Here is a 15,919-nt window from a genome sequence, read left to right on the forward strand (position 1 = left end):
GGAGGGAGCGAAGGAAGTGGAGGAGGCGGCGTGTTGGCGTTGTTGAGAGGGCCAGAAATAGAGGGCCTTGAGTGTCCGCGAATCGATTGCGATCGCGCCTTAATTTTAGCCTGATCTCCCAATCAAACCATATAATTATGTGACCTGGTTGAAGACAAAATTTGACAAAAAAAACAAGAACGCCAGAGAATTGACAGACAGACAGAAAATAAGAAAAAACTTAGCCGTATGAGGAGCACAGGAACAGGAGTCATAATGGCTGCCAGAAAAAGAGGGCACTAGCCAGCGGGACAAAGGGGAGGTTACCTACTTCCGGGAGGTTATCGGCCGTAGTTACTTTTGTTTTCTCCGCATAGGCGGATAGTAGTTTGCACAGGACAGGAATGTCAGACCCCTGCCGGAGTCTGCACTAGTTGGGTCACAGTAAGTATGTTATTTAAACGTAATTTTAGATGAAATGAAATGAAATTATGGTGCTCCGAAGCCGATCGTAGAGAGCGAGATGGAGTGTAGAGGTGAAGGCAGACACAGAGATAGGAAGGAGCAGATTTGTGAATACATTTATAACATAGAGTGCTGATCTTGTACTTATCTGTGTGAGACAGGTAGCCAGTGGAGATGTTGCAAAAAAAGAGTGATTTTCTCAGATCTTTCTTTCTGATGACAAGTCAGGCAGCAGAGTTTTGTATGCGCTGAATGGACTGGATGGATGAAGCAGGCAAACCAGACAATAGATTCTGCGTCAGTGGACAGATATTTTCAGACGGAACTGATGCACCGCAATTGACAGTAAAAGGATTGACATGTCTGACTGATAAATTTTTGCATGGACAGTGTGTTGTCAAGGACAACGCCGAGGTTCCTGACTGAACTGGAAACCCATTAGTGTTAGGGCTGGCTGTATTAAAAAAAAAAAAAAACCCGAACAAAAAGCAAAAATACCAACACCATGCATCTTGCTTATCTGCTGCAATTGTTGATCAAAGCATTTGTCATGTTTTGTGTGCACAGGACTTTGCAGGGTTGCAAGTGATCGGTACCAATAAACCACAGTACAGGAAAGTGGAGGAGGACGAAAACTGTGAGGAAGGGATGGATGTGGATGATCATCAGCTTCGTCTAGATCAGATCGGTGAACAGACGGAGCCTGCTGGGGAGTAAGTGTGCTGTCTGTCTTTTTTTAATTTTTTATGTTGCTGTGTTGTACTGTGCTGTATTGTATTGTATTGTGCGTGTTGCGTGTGTTGTATGCATTGTGCTGTGCTGTGTGCTGTATTGTATTGTGCTGTGTTGCGTTGAGTTGTGTTGTGCTGTATTGTATTGTGCTGTGTTGCGTTGTGTTGTGTTGTGCTGTATTGTATTATGTTGTGTTGCGTTGAGTTGTGTTGTGCTGTATTGTATTATGTTGTGTTGCGTTGAGTTGTACTGTGTTGTATTGTATTATGTTGTGTTGCGTTGAGTTGTGTTGTGCTGTATTGTATTATGTTGTGTTGCGTTGAGTTGTGTTGTGCTGTATTGTATTATGTTGTGTTGCGTTGCGTTGTACTGTGTTGTATTGTATCATGTTGTGTTGCGTTGTGTTTTGTTCTGTTGTATTGCACTGTATTACCTTCTTTTCTGCTTGCAAGTGTATGTGTTTTCCCATCAAAGTGGATTTTTCTGCCAAATGTGGCCAGGGACAACCTTTTGTTGCCATGGGTTGTTTTACGTGCACTAAGTGCATCCTACACATGGGACCTTGCTTTATCATCCCATCCGAATGACCAGCATCCAGACCACTACTCAAGGTGAGAGAATACTGGCGAGTGTAAAATTTGAACCCGCGACCTCCGGTTCTCGTCGGTTCCTGGGGTGGGCGGATTGCGTTGCCACAAGGCTGCTTCTCAGATGCCTAGGATTTGAAACCACACCCTTGATGATGGAGTCTCCCGTCGGTCCCGACGGATGAGTAGGCAGTCAGGCTTATCTGTCGGTGTGTGTCTTCATATGGGAGAAGAGGCCGATTCTGGATGCGCAGCACTTCCCACAGGTGTTGCTGCAAGGGAAAACGTCTCCAGAAGTTGAGGCCTGCTTCCTTCGCTCACGCTTCTCCTTAATGGCCAGCGTTCTCTTGTTTTCAAACGTCTTTATGCCACTAGAGCACAGCATCCTCCAGCGAGAGCGGTCAAGGGCATCAGTTTCCCAGGAAGCAATGTCTATGTGACAGGGTTTAAGGTTTGTCTTCAAGGTGTCCTTGAAGCACTTGCAGGGTCTTCCAAGTTCACGGTGGCCTTCCTTCAGCTGGTAACTGTGTTGAATGTCCTCCACCAGTGACCCGTTCCACAACTACCCGGATGTCCGCACTGCACCCGTCTTCGGTCCATCTCTGCAGTTTGCCGGCCACACCACGCGCTGGACTGGGTCCAGTGACAGCCACACTGGACAGGTCAGCGGGTAACAGTGCATGTGTACTGTGGTAGCAGTGTGTGTGTGCTGTAGTAACAGTACATGTGTACTGTGATAGTGGTGCACATGCTCTTTAGTAATTGCGCATGTACAGTTGTAGTAGCATATGTGTACTGTAGTAACAGTGCATGTGTTTTGTAGTAACATTGTGTGTGTACTGCAGTGACAGTTTGTGTGTGTGTGTAGCAGCAGTGCATGTGTACTGTAGTAACAGTGTGTGTGCTGTACTAACTGTGAGTGTGTACAGCTGTAGACAGGTCAGTGGTGTGTGTGTGTGATGTTCTGTAGAAAAGCCAGTGGGTAACAGTATGTACCATAGTAATAGTGCATGTGTACTAGTGTGTGCGTACTGTGGTAACAGTGAATGGTAAGTGTGTGTGTGTGTGTACTGTGGTAGACAGTTGGAAACAATGCATACTGTAAACTGTAGTAACATTGTGTGTGTGTGTGTTGCTGAAGACAGGTCAGTTGTGTGTACTGTAGTAAACAGGTCATTGGGTAACAGTGTGTCTGTACTGTTGTGACAGTGCGTGTACTGTAGTGGCAGTGTGGGCGTACTGTAGTAGACAGGTCAGTGGGTAACAGTGTGTCTGTACTGTTGTGACAGTGGGTGTGTACTGTAGTGGCAGTGTGTGCGTACTGTAGTAGACAGGTCAGTGGGCAACACTTTGTGTGTGTACTGTAGTAACAGTGTATGTATACAGTTGTCGACAGGTCAGTGAGAGTGTGTGTGGGCATGTGTGTGTACTGTGGCAACAGTGTATATGCACTGTAATAACAGTGTGTGTGTACTGTAGTAGACAGATCCGCAGGTAACAGTGTGTGTGTGCACTGTAGTAACAGTGTGTGTACTGTTGTAGACAGGTCAGTAGAGATAGATGTCACTTTGTTTCCATAGCCTCTCTCGGCTCTCACACACACACACAATACATACATACATACATACATACATACACATACATACATACACACACACACACACACACATATCTATTTATTTATCATTAGTTATATATTTAATATTTGCACAGCAAGAGTATGTGTAAAACATTGTAGAAATATTTTTCCGCATGAAATATTTTATCCTTGCAGTTTCTAAAAAATGTGTGTGTGTGTGTAGAGGTATAAATTTGTATGTATATTTGTGCTTGCTGGTTTTTTTGGTTTTTTTTGGTTTTTTTTCTTTATTTCCCCCCCTGCCCCCCTCCCTCCTTTTTCATGTTTTTGTCCTGCGTCTTTGTTGACCATCCATATCAAATCAAGCTCATGTGATCAGGTGTTTCCACCTTGCTGAATAACAGAGAGAATTTGTTTTTACTCTTTTGCCAGCTGGGGTCTTGATGTTGATTGTTATTTTCTTAACTTTATTCATTTACCATTGTCCCAGGTCGGCATAGAGGCCCGAGTAACTTTTGAGGCACACACGGGGACAAGAGTTACCTCCCATCTGGAGCTGGTCAACGACGGCACTACCTCTGTATTCTTTGACTGGAAGGTAAGGGTCAAGGGACATAATTTGTTATTGACAAACAATCCAGTGGGGTTGATTTATAGAGAGCCCCTCACGCAAGAGCTGTATGTGTTGTGACGAATCTCTCTCTCTCTCTCTCCCTCTCTCTCTCTCTCTCTCTATATATATATATATATATATAGAGAGAGAGAGAGAGAGAGAGAGATTTTTTTTTTTTTTTTTTTTTTTTTTTCTATAAGAAACTGTTAGCAGAAGATATTGTTGTTATTACCACTAGCGCTTTTTTTTTCTTTCAGTGCCACCCTAGACCTTTCTTCTTCTAAGGACGTCCTTCAGGCCTTTTTCTCTAAATTTCCCTTGCCTGATCTGTACTCATATCTCTGCTCATCTTTGCTTTTTCTTTTTTTTTCTGTTGAAGAATGCTCGCAAATTCTCATTTCTTCTTTTACGTTTGTTGGCTGTTGTTGACTACAATGTGCTTGTGGGATTTTACGTGTATGACTGTTTTTACTCTGCCATGTAGGCAGCCATACTCCGTTTTTGGGGGTGTGCACGCTGGGTGCGTTCTTGTTTCTATAACCCACCGAATGCTGACATAGATTACAGGATCTTTAATGTGCGAATTTGGTCTTCTGAATGTGTATACATATGAAGAGGGTCCAGGCACTTAGCAGGTCTGCACGTATGTTGCGTCAGGTTTGACGGGCGCAATAGCCGAGTGGTTAAAGCGTTGGACTTTCAGTCTGAGGGTCCCGGGTTCGAATCACGGTGACGGCGCCTGGTGGGTAAAGGGTGGAGAATTTAACGATCTCCCAGGTCAACATATGTGCAGACCTGCCAGTGCCTGAACCCCCTTCGTGTGTATACGCAAGCAGAAGTTCAAATACGCATGTTAAAGATCCTGTAATCCATGTCAGCGTTCAGTGGGTTATGGAAACAAGAACATACCCAGCATGCACACCCCCGAAAGCGGAGTATGGCTGCCTACATGGCGGGGTAGAAACGGTCATACACGTAAAAGCCCACTCGCGTGTATACGAGTGAACGTGGGAGTTGCAGCCCACGAATGAAAAAAAAAAAATAATAAAAAAAAAAAATAAAAAGTGTCAGGTCAGGGGCATAGCCCTTGCTACTGGTACCATGTAACCCAGTACTACCTGCCGCATGTGAAGTCTCCCAGCGACGGACCAGGCGGAGGAGGGAACTTTTCCCCCAACAGCTGTGAAGGCAGAAGAGGATGACCAAAGGGCACGGGGAGCTCTTATCCTTGGCTGGAAGTCCCCCTAGGAGACGGAGCTCCGAAGAAAATACCTGCACCTGCCGAGGCCGTCCTACACGTGGCAGTATCTGCACCTGTGGGACTGTGAGCATCGGTAGGCGAGAGAGTGGGGAAGGGACTGCACAGCTCCTCTTCACTAAAAAAAAAAAAAGTCACCTGTGCTGGTCAGGCAACCAGGCTGATGTCGGAACGTCGAGACACACACCGACAGATAAGCCTGCCTGCCTACTCGTCCGTCGGTCCGACGGGAGACTCCATTCATAGTATTCTGTGTATGTTGAACTGGGAGATTGGAAAGTTCTCCACCCTTGTGGAGTGATGGCCTAGAGGTAACGCGTCCGCCTAGGAAGCGAGAGAATCTGAACGCGCTGGTTCGAATCACGGTTCAGCCGCCGATATTTTCTCCCCCTCCACTAGACCTTGAGTGGTGGCCTGGGCGCTAGTCATTCGGATGAGACGATAAACCGAGGTCCCGTGTGCAGCATGCACTTAGTGCACGTAAAAGAACCCACGGCAACAAAAGGGTTGCTCCTGGCAAAATTCTCTAGTAAAATCCACTTCGACAGGAAAAACAAATAAAACTGCATGCAGGAAAAAATACCCCCCCAAAAAATGGGTGGCGCTGTATTATAGCGACGCGCTCTCCCTGGGGAGAGCAGCCCAAATTTCACACAGAGAAATCTGTTGTGATAAAAAAAAAATACAAATACAAATACATATACCCTTAACCCACCAGGTGCAACAGGCAGTCAAACTCAGGAAATTTGAGCGACACCTCTTCTGAGGTCTTGCCTTTACTGCCACTATCGTTTCAGTGAATCACAGTCTCTGGTGGGCATATGGTCAGAAAAGTTGACACGTTTTTTGGTGGTTGTTTTTTTTAAGCTCAGCAGTAATCTTTAGTTTTATCACCATACCTGTGTATGTGCATAATGAGGATATATATGTATGTGTGTGTGTGTGTGTGTGCGCCTAAGTGCGTTGGGTTATCCTGAGCAGGTCAGGCATAATCTGCTTAGCAGACGTGGTGTGTGGCGTATATGGGTTTGTCCCAATGCTGTGTTGCCTCCTTGAAAAGCGGAACTGAGCTGAGCTGAAGTGCAGTGTGTGGTGTTGTCGTGCGATGTTGCAGAAACTCCCTCGAGACAATCCCTTTGATCTCAGCCAGCCGCCAGTCCAGCGCTTCTATTTCAACAACAGCAGTGGTGAGAGTTTCGTTCGTTCTTTATGCTACGTTTACACGGGATGCAACTAACTTGCAACCAAATTCAAATTTTGGTTGCACGGCTGGTACATGCGACTGGACGGTCTCCGCAGGATGCAACCGGCGGCGACTTACGTGCAACTAACTAGGCAACACACACGAGAAACCACGCTGCGAGCGTCTGCCAAGCCAGACAGAAAAATCCGTGACACGCGTGCCGCTTGCGTCATCAATTTCCTGTTGGAAACCGGCTGAGACGAGTGGCAACCGGCGGCGACCGTTTTTTCGCAGTTTAGTTGCAAGGCCCTCAAAAAATTATCGGTCTTGGAGTGGAAATAAAATGAGCCTTGCGACCAAACATGCAACCAAAAATCGGGAAAATCCGTTGGTTTCTGAGACCGGCAGCGACGGGCCACAACCGGGGGCAACCAGTCTCCACCAGTCTCCGCCGGTTTCAAAGAGTTAGTCGCGAATTGGTTGCAAGTCAGTTGCATCCCGTGTAAACGAAGCTTTAGTTTAACGTCTTTTCACTGAAAGTGATATTAGACGAGGGAAGGCAAAAAATCGAGTGGGAGGAGGTGGGGGGCGGGGGGTGGGGGGGGAGGAATTACTGTGTACGCATACAAGTAAGTGAAAGTGTGTGTGTGTGTGTGTGTGTACACATTTGGCATGTGTGTTCTTTTTCATTGACGTGTGCACGTCTGTTCATGTATGTTTCTGCATGCCCATGTGTTGTTGATGGTAGCTGTTAGGTGCACATGTATGTTAAAATGTATGCATGTATTGTGTGTGTGTGTGTGTGTTTAGTCACATTTTGGTGTGTGTATGTAACATTGTAACATGTGTTACGTTAACGAAAGTGTTTTTGTAAAGCACCTAGAGCAGATTTCTGGATAGTGTGCTATATAAGTATCCATTATTATTATTATTATTATTATTACTCTTTGAAATCTTACATGTGTACACATTTTGCTTTTGTGTTCGGGTTGTTGTTTTTTTTGTTTGTTTGTTTGTTGTTGTTTTTTTCATGGGCTGTGTGTGAGATCATAGCCATGTACACGTTTTGCTTTTGTGTTGTTTTTTGTTTTTGTTTTTTTTGATTGGCTGTATGTGAGATCATAGATGTGTACATATATTGCTTCTGTGTTTGTCTTTTTCAAGATCTTACATGTGTACGCATTTTGTTTTTGCCTTCATTTTTTTTTTCATGGGCTGTGTGTGAGATCATAGATGTATACACATTTTGTGTTTGTGTGTTCTTTTTCGTTGACTGTTTGTGAGGTCTACTTGTGTACACATTTTGCTTTTGTGTTCTTCTTGTTGATGGGCTGTGTGTGAAATCATAGATGTGTACACATTTTGCTTGTGTGTTCTTTTTCACAGGCTGCAACTCCTACATTCACTCATCTTGCAAAGCTTGGAGCTAAAAACGCTTTAAATGCAATTGAACTTCCTCATCGTTTATCATCATCTGAAATGTGTAATATTGTTGAAAGAAATATGCAAAATTCCTTTCTGTCTTTAGAAGTGAACACTTCTGCCTTATTAAATGCTAAAAGAACTGGCAGGGCTGTTAAGAGCATGGCATTTAGGTTATTACTAAATGCCCCATACACAAAATATTGTGAAAATATTGAATGCATTGGCAAGGGTTGTTTAATGGTAGAGCATGTTTTAACCTGCTGTTTAGTAATGAAACCTTTTTTGCCTCCAGAAATTGCGGAGCACGTGCTACCAGTTTCAAATGTTAACATTTTTTGGAAAAAAGTTCTACATTTCAAACTGTTCTTTATTAAAGTTAGCTAGTTGTGTTAAATACTCCACTTGGTTGTTTATTGTAGGTCCCCACACAAACCTCTTTTGAAATAATAACCTACAGAAGTAGTGCATACAATATTTGATTATTGATTTTTTTTTTTTTTTTTTTTTTTTTTTTTCCTAATCCCGCCTCTCACACACACCCTTCCAATATTATGTTTTTTTCTTTCTCCAGTCACTGACACTCGCCCTCTCCATTTTAGATTTTGTACTCTTTTCCACATTCTGTTCTCTCTCTCTGTCTCTGTCTCTCTCTCTTTCTTAGTCCCCTCCCCCTTGCTCCCACCCCCACCCCCCACCTCCCCTCCACCTCAACCACCCCCCTTTTCATTCAAATATACAGAAATGTCGATTTCTAATTAATAATAACAATCATCATTATGATAGGAATGATAATAATCCAAATAATAATAATAATAATAATAATAATAATAATATCATTTATTTTCAGTCTAATATCATCGTCTTAGATGAACAGACTATAAATAAATACATGAACGATCATGTGTACAAGTGTGCCTTTATGTATGTGTGACTGTTTTTATTATTTTCAGTCTAATATCATCATCTTAGGTGAACAGACTATAAATAAATAAACCAACGATCATATGTACAAGTGCGCCTTTCCTTTATATATGTGTGACTGTTTTTACCATGCCGTGTAGGCAGCCATACTTCATTTTCAGGGGTGTTCTTGTCAGGTGTGCTTTTGCATCCAGAACCCTTAACTCTCTCCATACGAACGGTGAAATAGACAACGTTAACAGCGTTTCACCCCAATTACCATCATCAAAATATTGCAAGCGGAAGGCTCTTATACTGAAGAGGTGAATGTTGACAAAGAATACCAAAATTCTGACGACGGAAGCTAAAGGTTGGGTCATTCAGACACCCACTGGACATCCAAGGGGTCTGTGTAGAGGAGAAGAGAGGACTGGCCGTACTGAGTGAGTTAAAATGCTGACATGGGTTACGGGATCTTTGAGGTGATGATATTGGATCTTCTGCCTGATTGCATGCATGCAAAGGGGGATTTAAGAATTAGGAGGCCTGTCGACCTAGGAGATTGGAAAAAAAACAACAACAACAACATTAACTCACCAGGTGCCGTTACTGGGATTTAAATCCATGACCCTCAGATTGAAAGTCCAGCACTTAATTAATTAACATTTAGTGGATACTGTCATTTACCAGTTTTCTTTGTCGTTGATGTTGTTTTTCTGTGATCATAATGATCATTATTTCTGGTGATTTTTTTTTTTTTTTTTTTTTTTTTTTCAAAGCATCATTGCTATTCTCATTGCTGGTTTTTTGTTTTTTTTTAATTATAATCGTCATTCCTGTACTAGCATTTTTTTTTTTTTTTAATTGTAATTGTTGTGCTCATCTATGTAGATCTTTTATAAATTGTAATTGTCATAGTTATTACCGGTGATTTTTTTTCAAATCATAAATGTTGTTTTCATAACTGTTCATTTATTCAGATCATTACTGTCATTCTCACTTACTTTTTTTTTTTTTTTTTCAGTCATAACTGGAGAGACCCCTAACTATTATTTTCATTGACTTTTTTTTTTTCCTTTAACAGGTGTGATAATTGTCGGAGATACCCTTGACTGTTGATTTCATTGACTGACGGGTGCAATAGCCGAGTGGTTAAAAGCTTTGGACTGTCAATCTGAGGGTCCCCGGTTCGAATCATGGTGACGGCGCCTGGTGGGTAAAGGGTGGAGATTTTTACGATCTCCCACGTCAACATATGTGCAGACCTGCTAGTGCCTGAACCCCCTTCGTGTGTATATGCAAGCAGAAGATCAAATACGCACGTTAAAGATCCTGTAATCCATGTCAGCGTTCGGTGGGTTATGGAAACAAGAACATACCCAGCATGCACACCCCCGAAAATGGAGTATGGCTGCCTACATGGTGGGGTAAAAATGGTCATACACGTAAAAGCCCACTCGTATACATACGAGTGAACGCAGAAGATTTCATTGACGGTGATTTTTTTTTTTTTTTTTTTTTTTTTTTTTAACAGGTATGATGCTAGCTTCAAAGACCCTTAACTATTATTTTCATTGACGTTTTTCGTTTTGTTTTGTTTTTTTTTCTTTAAAGGTGGTTTACCCCGGGAAAACCTTTTACTGTTTTCCATTGCAGGAGAATCTTTTTTTTTTTTTTTTCTTTTAAAACGGGTTTGTGATAAAAAACCGGGGGGGAGCCCTTTACTTTTTTTTCCATACAGGAAATCTTTTTGTTTTTTTTTTTCATTTTAACAGTGGGGATTACCGGGGAAACCCTTTTAGCTGTTTTTTCCCATTGACAGGAGTTTCTTTTTGTGTTTTTTTTTCATTTCAACAGGTGTGATACTACCTGGGGAGACCTTTCACTGTTATTTCCATTGACAGCGAGAATCTTTTTGTTTTTTTTCTTTAAACGGTGTGATTTCCCTGGGGGATTTTTTGACATGAGAATCTTTTTGGGTTTTTTTTTTCTTTCAACGGGTGTGTACTACCTGGGGACCTTTCACTTTTATTTCCTTGACAGGAAATCTTTTTTTTTTTTTTTTCTTTCAACAGGTGGGGTTTGCCAGGAGAGCCCTTCACCCCCCTTCGTGTTCAAGTCGGGTGTCCCGGGGTTTCACGAGCATGGATCTGGGGGGAAACGCCCCGTGCTGTGCGGTGGCGCCGCCCTGGTGTTGACGCTGAGAGGTGTGGCGCTGGAGGAGGACAAGTTTCAGCAGCAGCGAGTGGAACTGGAGGTGGGTGCGGTGTGAGTCACCTTGTGTGTCGCCCTGTGAGTCGCCCTGTGTGTCGCCCTGTGTGTACTTTGTATTTGTATCTGTATTTCTTTTTATCACAACAGATTTCTCTGTGTGAAATTCGGGCTGCTGTCCCCAGGGAGAGCACGTCACTACACTACAGCGCCACCCATTTTTTTTTTTTTTTTCCTGCGTGTAGTTTTATTTGTTTTTCCTATCGATGTGGATTTTTCTACAGAATTTTGCCAGGAACAACCCTTTTGTTGCCGTGGGTTCTTTTACGTGCGCTAAGTGCATCCTCGGTTTATCGTCTCATCCGAATGACTAGCGTCCAGACCACCACTCAAGGTCTAGTGGAGGGGGAGAAAATATCGGCGGCTGAACCGTGATTCGAACCAGTGCGCTCAGATTCTCTCGCTTCCTAGGTGGACGCGTTACCTCTAGGCCATCACTCCACATGTGTATGTATGGCAGTCTGTCATGACACAGAGGTGCTCACTCGTGCAAACTTGCCCAGCATCTATACCATCAGCTGCGCTGGGCAGGCCATGTAGTTCGCATGCCAGACAACCAGCTCCCCAAGAAACTGATGTACGGCGAACTCCAACATGGCAAGCGCTCCCAAAAAGAAGCGCTTCAAGACACTCTGGAAGCTTTTCTGAAGGCCTTCAACATCAGCCACGACACATGGAGCTGAACGCACTAGACAAACCAAAGTGGCGTTCAGATGTCCACAAAGGCGCCAAATCCTGTGAGGCCAACAGAATCGCTGCAGCAGAGCAACGCAGACAGACCAGGAAAAAGCAGTGCCAGCAAGTCCCCGACAGCCGCCACCATCCCCTGTCCACACTGCGTCAGAACCTTCCGGGCGCGGATTGGCCTGACGAGTCATCTGCCCAACCCTCCCACCCCCAGGATGACTAGATGGTCCTCGTCGATCCCAACGGACGAACCACATGTATGGCAGTCTGTCGTGTCTGACTATGACCATCAGAACAGCAGAGGAGGCAACTGCTGTCCCGACTACATGGGCTATAATTTGTTTATGGTGGAGAGTGTCTTGCCCAAGTTACATACATCCCGACTCTCTTGGCCAAGAGGGTTTTAGGACAGTCTGTGTTGGGATGGTTCCCAAAGGCCACCTTGCCCCCCCTTGAAAGTTGTGCTGTCATCATGGTGACAACCCTGAAAGTTGTTGTTGTTGTTGTCAGGTGACGACCTTGAAAGTTATGATATCATCATGGTAACAGTCTTGAAAGCTGTGCTGTTGTCATGGTGACAGCCTTGAAAGTTGTGTTGTTGTTGTTCATGGTGACAGCGAGACCTGGAGAACAAGCAGTCCCAGCAGGTGGTGGTCCAGTTTACTGGAGGAGCTGGTGGCTGGAGTTCGAACCCCTCTGCGCTGCGCGTCCCCCGTTGATGCCTACATCACTGAAGAGGAAATGTTCCGCCGTTACAACCCTGGCGTAAGTGTTTGTCTTTTCTTTTTTTCTTTTTCTTTGTTCACCTTTATACCTTGTGTTATGGTGTACATTTGTCTGTGTGTGGTAACGGGGGTATGGTGTGTGTGTATGTGTGGCGTGGGTGGGTGTGTGGGTGCGTGCATATGTGTTTGTGTGGGTTGGGAGTGTGTGTGTTTATGTGTGTGCGAGGGTGGGTGCATACATGTGTGTGTGTGTTGGAGTGTGTGTGAATGTGTGTGTGCGTGTGTGTGTGTGTGTGTGTGCGTGAGTGTGTGTGTGTGGCACTGAAGGGGTTAATTCTCCTGTCATTTTATCATCATTGTTTCACCAGTTGTGGTTATCACTCTGATCCCCTAGTTATCACATCTTCCTAATTCTCCTGTTATATTACCACAGTTCTCCCGTGTTTATCCAGCAGTTTTCACATGTCATTATGTCTTATGTCACCACAGTTCTCCTGCATTTATCAATCTAACTCAGCCGCTATTATGTGTGTGATTATATCACCGCAGTTCTCCTGTATTTACCACTCATGATTCATCAGTTATTGTATGTAACAATAAGTTACTGACAGGCATCCTGCGTTACAGTTAAGTTACCAACAGGTATTCTGTTCTGTTGTAAAGTTGCAGGCAGGTACTTCAATGTTACGGTAAAGTTATGGACAGGTATTTCTGTGTTACAGTAAAGTTATGGGCAGGTATTTCTGTGTTACAGTAACGTTATGGGCATGTAGTTCTGTGTTACAGTAATGTTATGGGCAGGTATTTCTTTGTTACAGTAAGTACGGACAGGTTAAGTTACCAACAGGTATTCTGTGCTACTGTAAAGTTGCAGGCAGGTGTTTCTGTGTTACAGTAAAGTCATGGGCAGGTATTTCTTTGTTACGGTAAAGTTACGGACAGGTAAAAGTTACCAACAGGTATTCTGTGCTACTGTAAAGTTGCAGGCAGGTATTTCTTTGTTACAGTAAAGTTATGGGCAGGTATTTCTTTGTTACAGTAAAGTTACGGACAGGTAAAGTTACCAACAGGTATTCTGTGCTACTGTAAAGTTGCAGGCATGTATTTCTTTGTTACAGTAAAGTTATGGGCAGGTATTTCTTTGGGCAGGTAAAGTTATGGGCAGGTATTTCTTTGTGCCGGTAAAGTTATGGGCAGGTATTTCTTTGTGCCGGTAAAGTTATGGGCAGGTATTTCTGTGTTACAGTAAAGTTACGGACAGGTTAAGTTACCAACAGGTATTCTGTGCTACTGTAAAGTTGCAGGCAGGTATTTCTTTGTGCCGGTAAAGTTATGGGCAGGTATTTCTTTGTGCCGGTAAAGTTATAGGCAGGTATTTCTTTGTGCCGGTAAAGTTATGGGCAGGTATTTCTTTGTGCCGGTAAAGTTATAGGCAGGTATTTCTTTGTTACAGTAAAGTTATGGGCAGGTATTTCTTTGTGCCGGTAAAGTTATAGGCAGGTATTTCTTTGTGCCGGTAAAGTTATGGGCAGGTATTTCTTTGTTACAGTAAAGTTATGGGCAGGTATTTCTTTGTGCCGGTAAAGTTACGGGCAGGTATTTCTGTGTCACAGTTAAATTACAGACACCAGGTGGTGTCAGAGATGAAACAGATCCATCTACAGCTGTTCCCAGAGGAAGAGAGAGAGAGTGCGTGTGGGACCTGTGTGTCCTTGACCTTAAAGAGGTGAGTGACCAGGGTGGGGGGGGAGGTGCTTCAGGGTGTGGAGGGTGGGAGCAGGAGGGGTTGGTGGACAAGGGGTGGGGGTGGGGGGGGATTAGGGAGATGGGGGACTTGAATGTTAACTGGATTTTGATTTGAATGATCGTCGACTGTCGAGCAGTGTACATGAATTGCAAGTGTTGTGTTGTGTTGCGTTGTGTTGTGATATAATCGGGCTGCTCTGCCCAGTGAAAAACACTTTGCTACAGTGAGAGCGCCACCCTTTTTTTTTTTTTTTTTTTTCTTTTTTTTTTTGGGGGGGGGGGGGGGAGGGGGGGGGGGGGGTTCTGTGTTTGGCTGATTTTTTTTTTTCTTTTTCTTTCTTTTTTTCTTCATCTTACATGAAGACATATGATGTCACTGTGGGTAATATTGATCAAATGATATGGATGAAGACATTATGATGTCACTGTGGGTAATATTGATCAGATGATATGGATGAAGACGTGATGATGTTACTGTCGGTAATATTGATCAGATGATATGGATGAAGACATGATGATGTCACTGTGGGTAATATTGATCAGATGATATGGATGAAGACATTATGATGTCACTGTGGGTAATATTGATCAGATGATATGGATGAAGACATGATGATGTTACTGTGGGCAATATTGATCAGATGATATGGATGAAGACGTGATGATGTTACTGTGGGTAATATTGATCAGATGATCATAGAGCTGGATGAAGACATTATGATGTCACTGTGGGTAATATTGATCAGGACGATCATGGAGCTGGATGAAGACATTGATGATGTTACTGTGGGTGATATTGATCAGATGATATGGATGAAGACGTGATGATGTTACTGTGGGTAATATTGATCAGATGATCATGGAGCTGGATGAAGACGATGAACGGAAGGAACCACTGCTGGCCCAGCTGAGCTCTGTGACCTCCACCCTGACCTTTGACCCTCCTCGGCCTGTACAGCACTCGCTGCACAACTTCTGGTGAGTCCTTGTTAACTGCCTGGTTTTTGGTTTTTTTGTTTGTTTTGTTTGTTTTTTGTTGTTGTTTTTTTGGTGCCTGTCCGATTCGCCTGTTCCTGTTTCACCTAGTATGTAATTGTGCTGGCCGCCATCATCAGTGGTCTCTGCAGCATTTGACCGTCCCCTTTCACCTACTCAACCTCTGTCTTGTCTGTCTGTCTCTCACTCTCACACACACACACACACACACACACACACACACACACACACACACACACACAGAGAGCAAAGGTGAACTAGGAAAAAGCAAATAGGGGTCACCAATTTAGTCGTAGGTGAAACAGGAGTAGACAAAAATAAGAAATAGGCAAATCGGGATGACAGTATTGTGGGTTGTTTTTTTTCTGATCCTCATGCCTGAATTTGTGTGTGTATATATATGTGTGTGTGTGTGTGTGTGTGTGTGTGTGTGTGTGTGTGTGTGTGTGTGACACAGTCACAAACTACTGGCGGAAGCGGTGGACACCATGGTAACACAGTCGTCCCTCATCCGTCAGACGATGGGAATGTCTGCTCGGGAGATGGGAGATATCATGGACGAAAGTAAGTCTTTTTATCCCGTGCAAACTTCTTTTTTTTTTTCTTTTTTTCTTTTTTTTTTCATTTCAGTTTTTTCATAAGAGACTTCTTCTTCTTCTTCTGCGTTCACTCGTATGTACACAAGTGGGCTTTTATGTGTATGACCGTTTTTACCCCGCCATGTAGGCAGCCATACTTCGTTTTCGGGGGTGTGCATGCTGGGTATGTTCTTG

At 43.6% G+C, this 15,919-nt stretch overlaps 1 pseudogene across 1 annotated transcript in view; it reads left to right on the forward strand.

The window, feature by feature from the left end:
* The window catches only part of LOC143277764 (MYCBP-associated protein-like), a 56,034-nt pseudogene that overhangs the window by 22,874 nt on the left and 17,241 nt on the right, over positions 1-15,919 (forward strand). The window contains exons 11-19 of the transcript XR_013053785.1: positions 1,012-1,157; positions 2,311-2,425; positions 3,833-3,940; positions 6,328-6,400; positions 10,797-10,978; positions 12,297-12,444; positions 14,018-14,130; positions 15,004-15,128; positions 15,604-15,710. The product of XR_013053785.1 is annotated as an MYCBP-associated protein-like (transcript). The remainder of the gene's footprint in view (positions 1-1,011; positions 1,158-2,310; positions 2,426-3,832; positions 3,941-6,327; positions 6,401-10,796; positions 10,979-12,296; positions 12,445-14,017; positions 14,131-15,003; positions 15,129-15,603; positions 15,711-15,919) is intronic.

This window comes from Babylonia areolata, chromosome 35 (assembly GCF_041734735.1).
Source record: "Babylonia areolata isolate BAREFJ2019XMU chromosome 35, ASM4173473v1, whole genome shotgun sequence".
NCBI classification, from domain to species: Eukaryota; Metazoa; Mollusca; class Gastropoda; order Neogastropoda; family Buccinidae; genus Babylonia; species Babylonia areolata.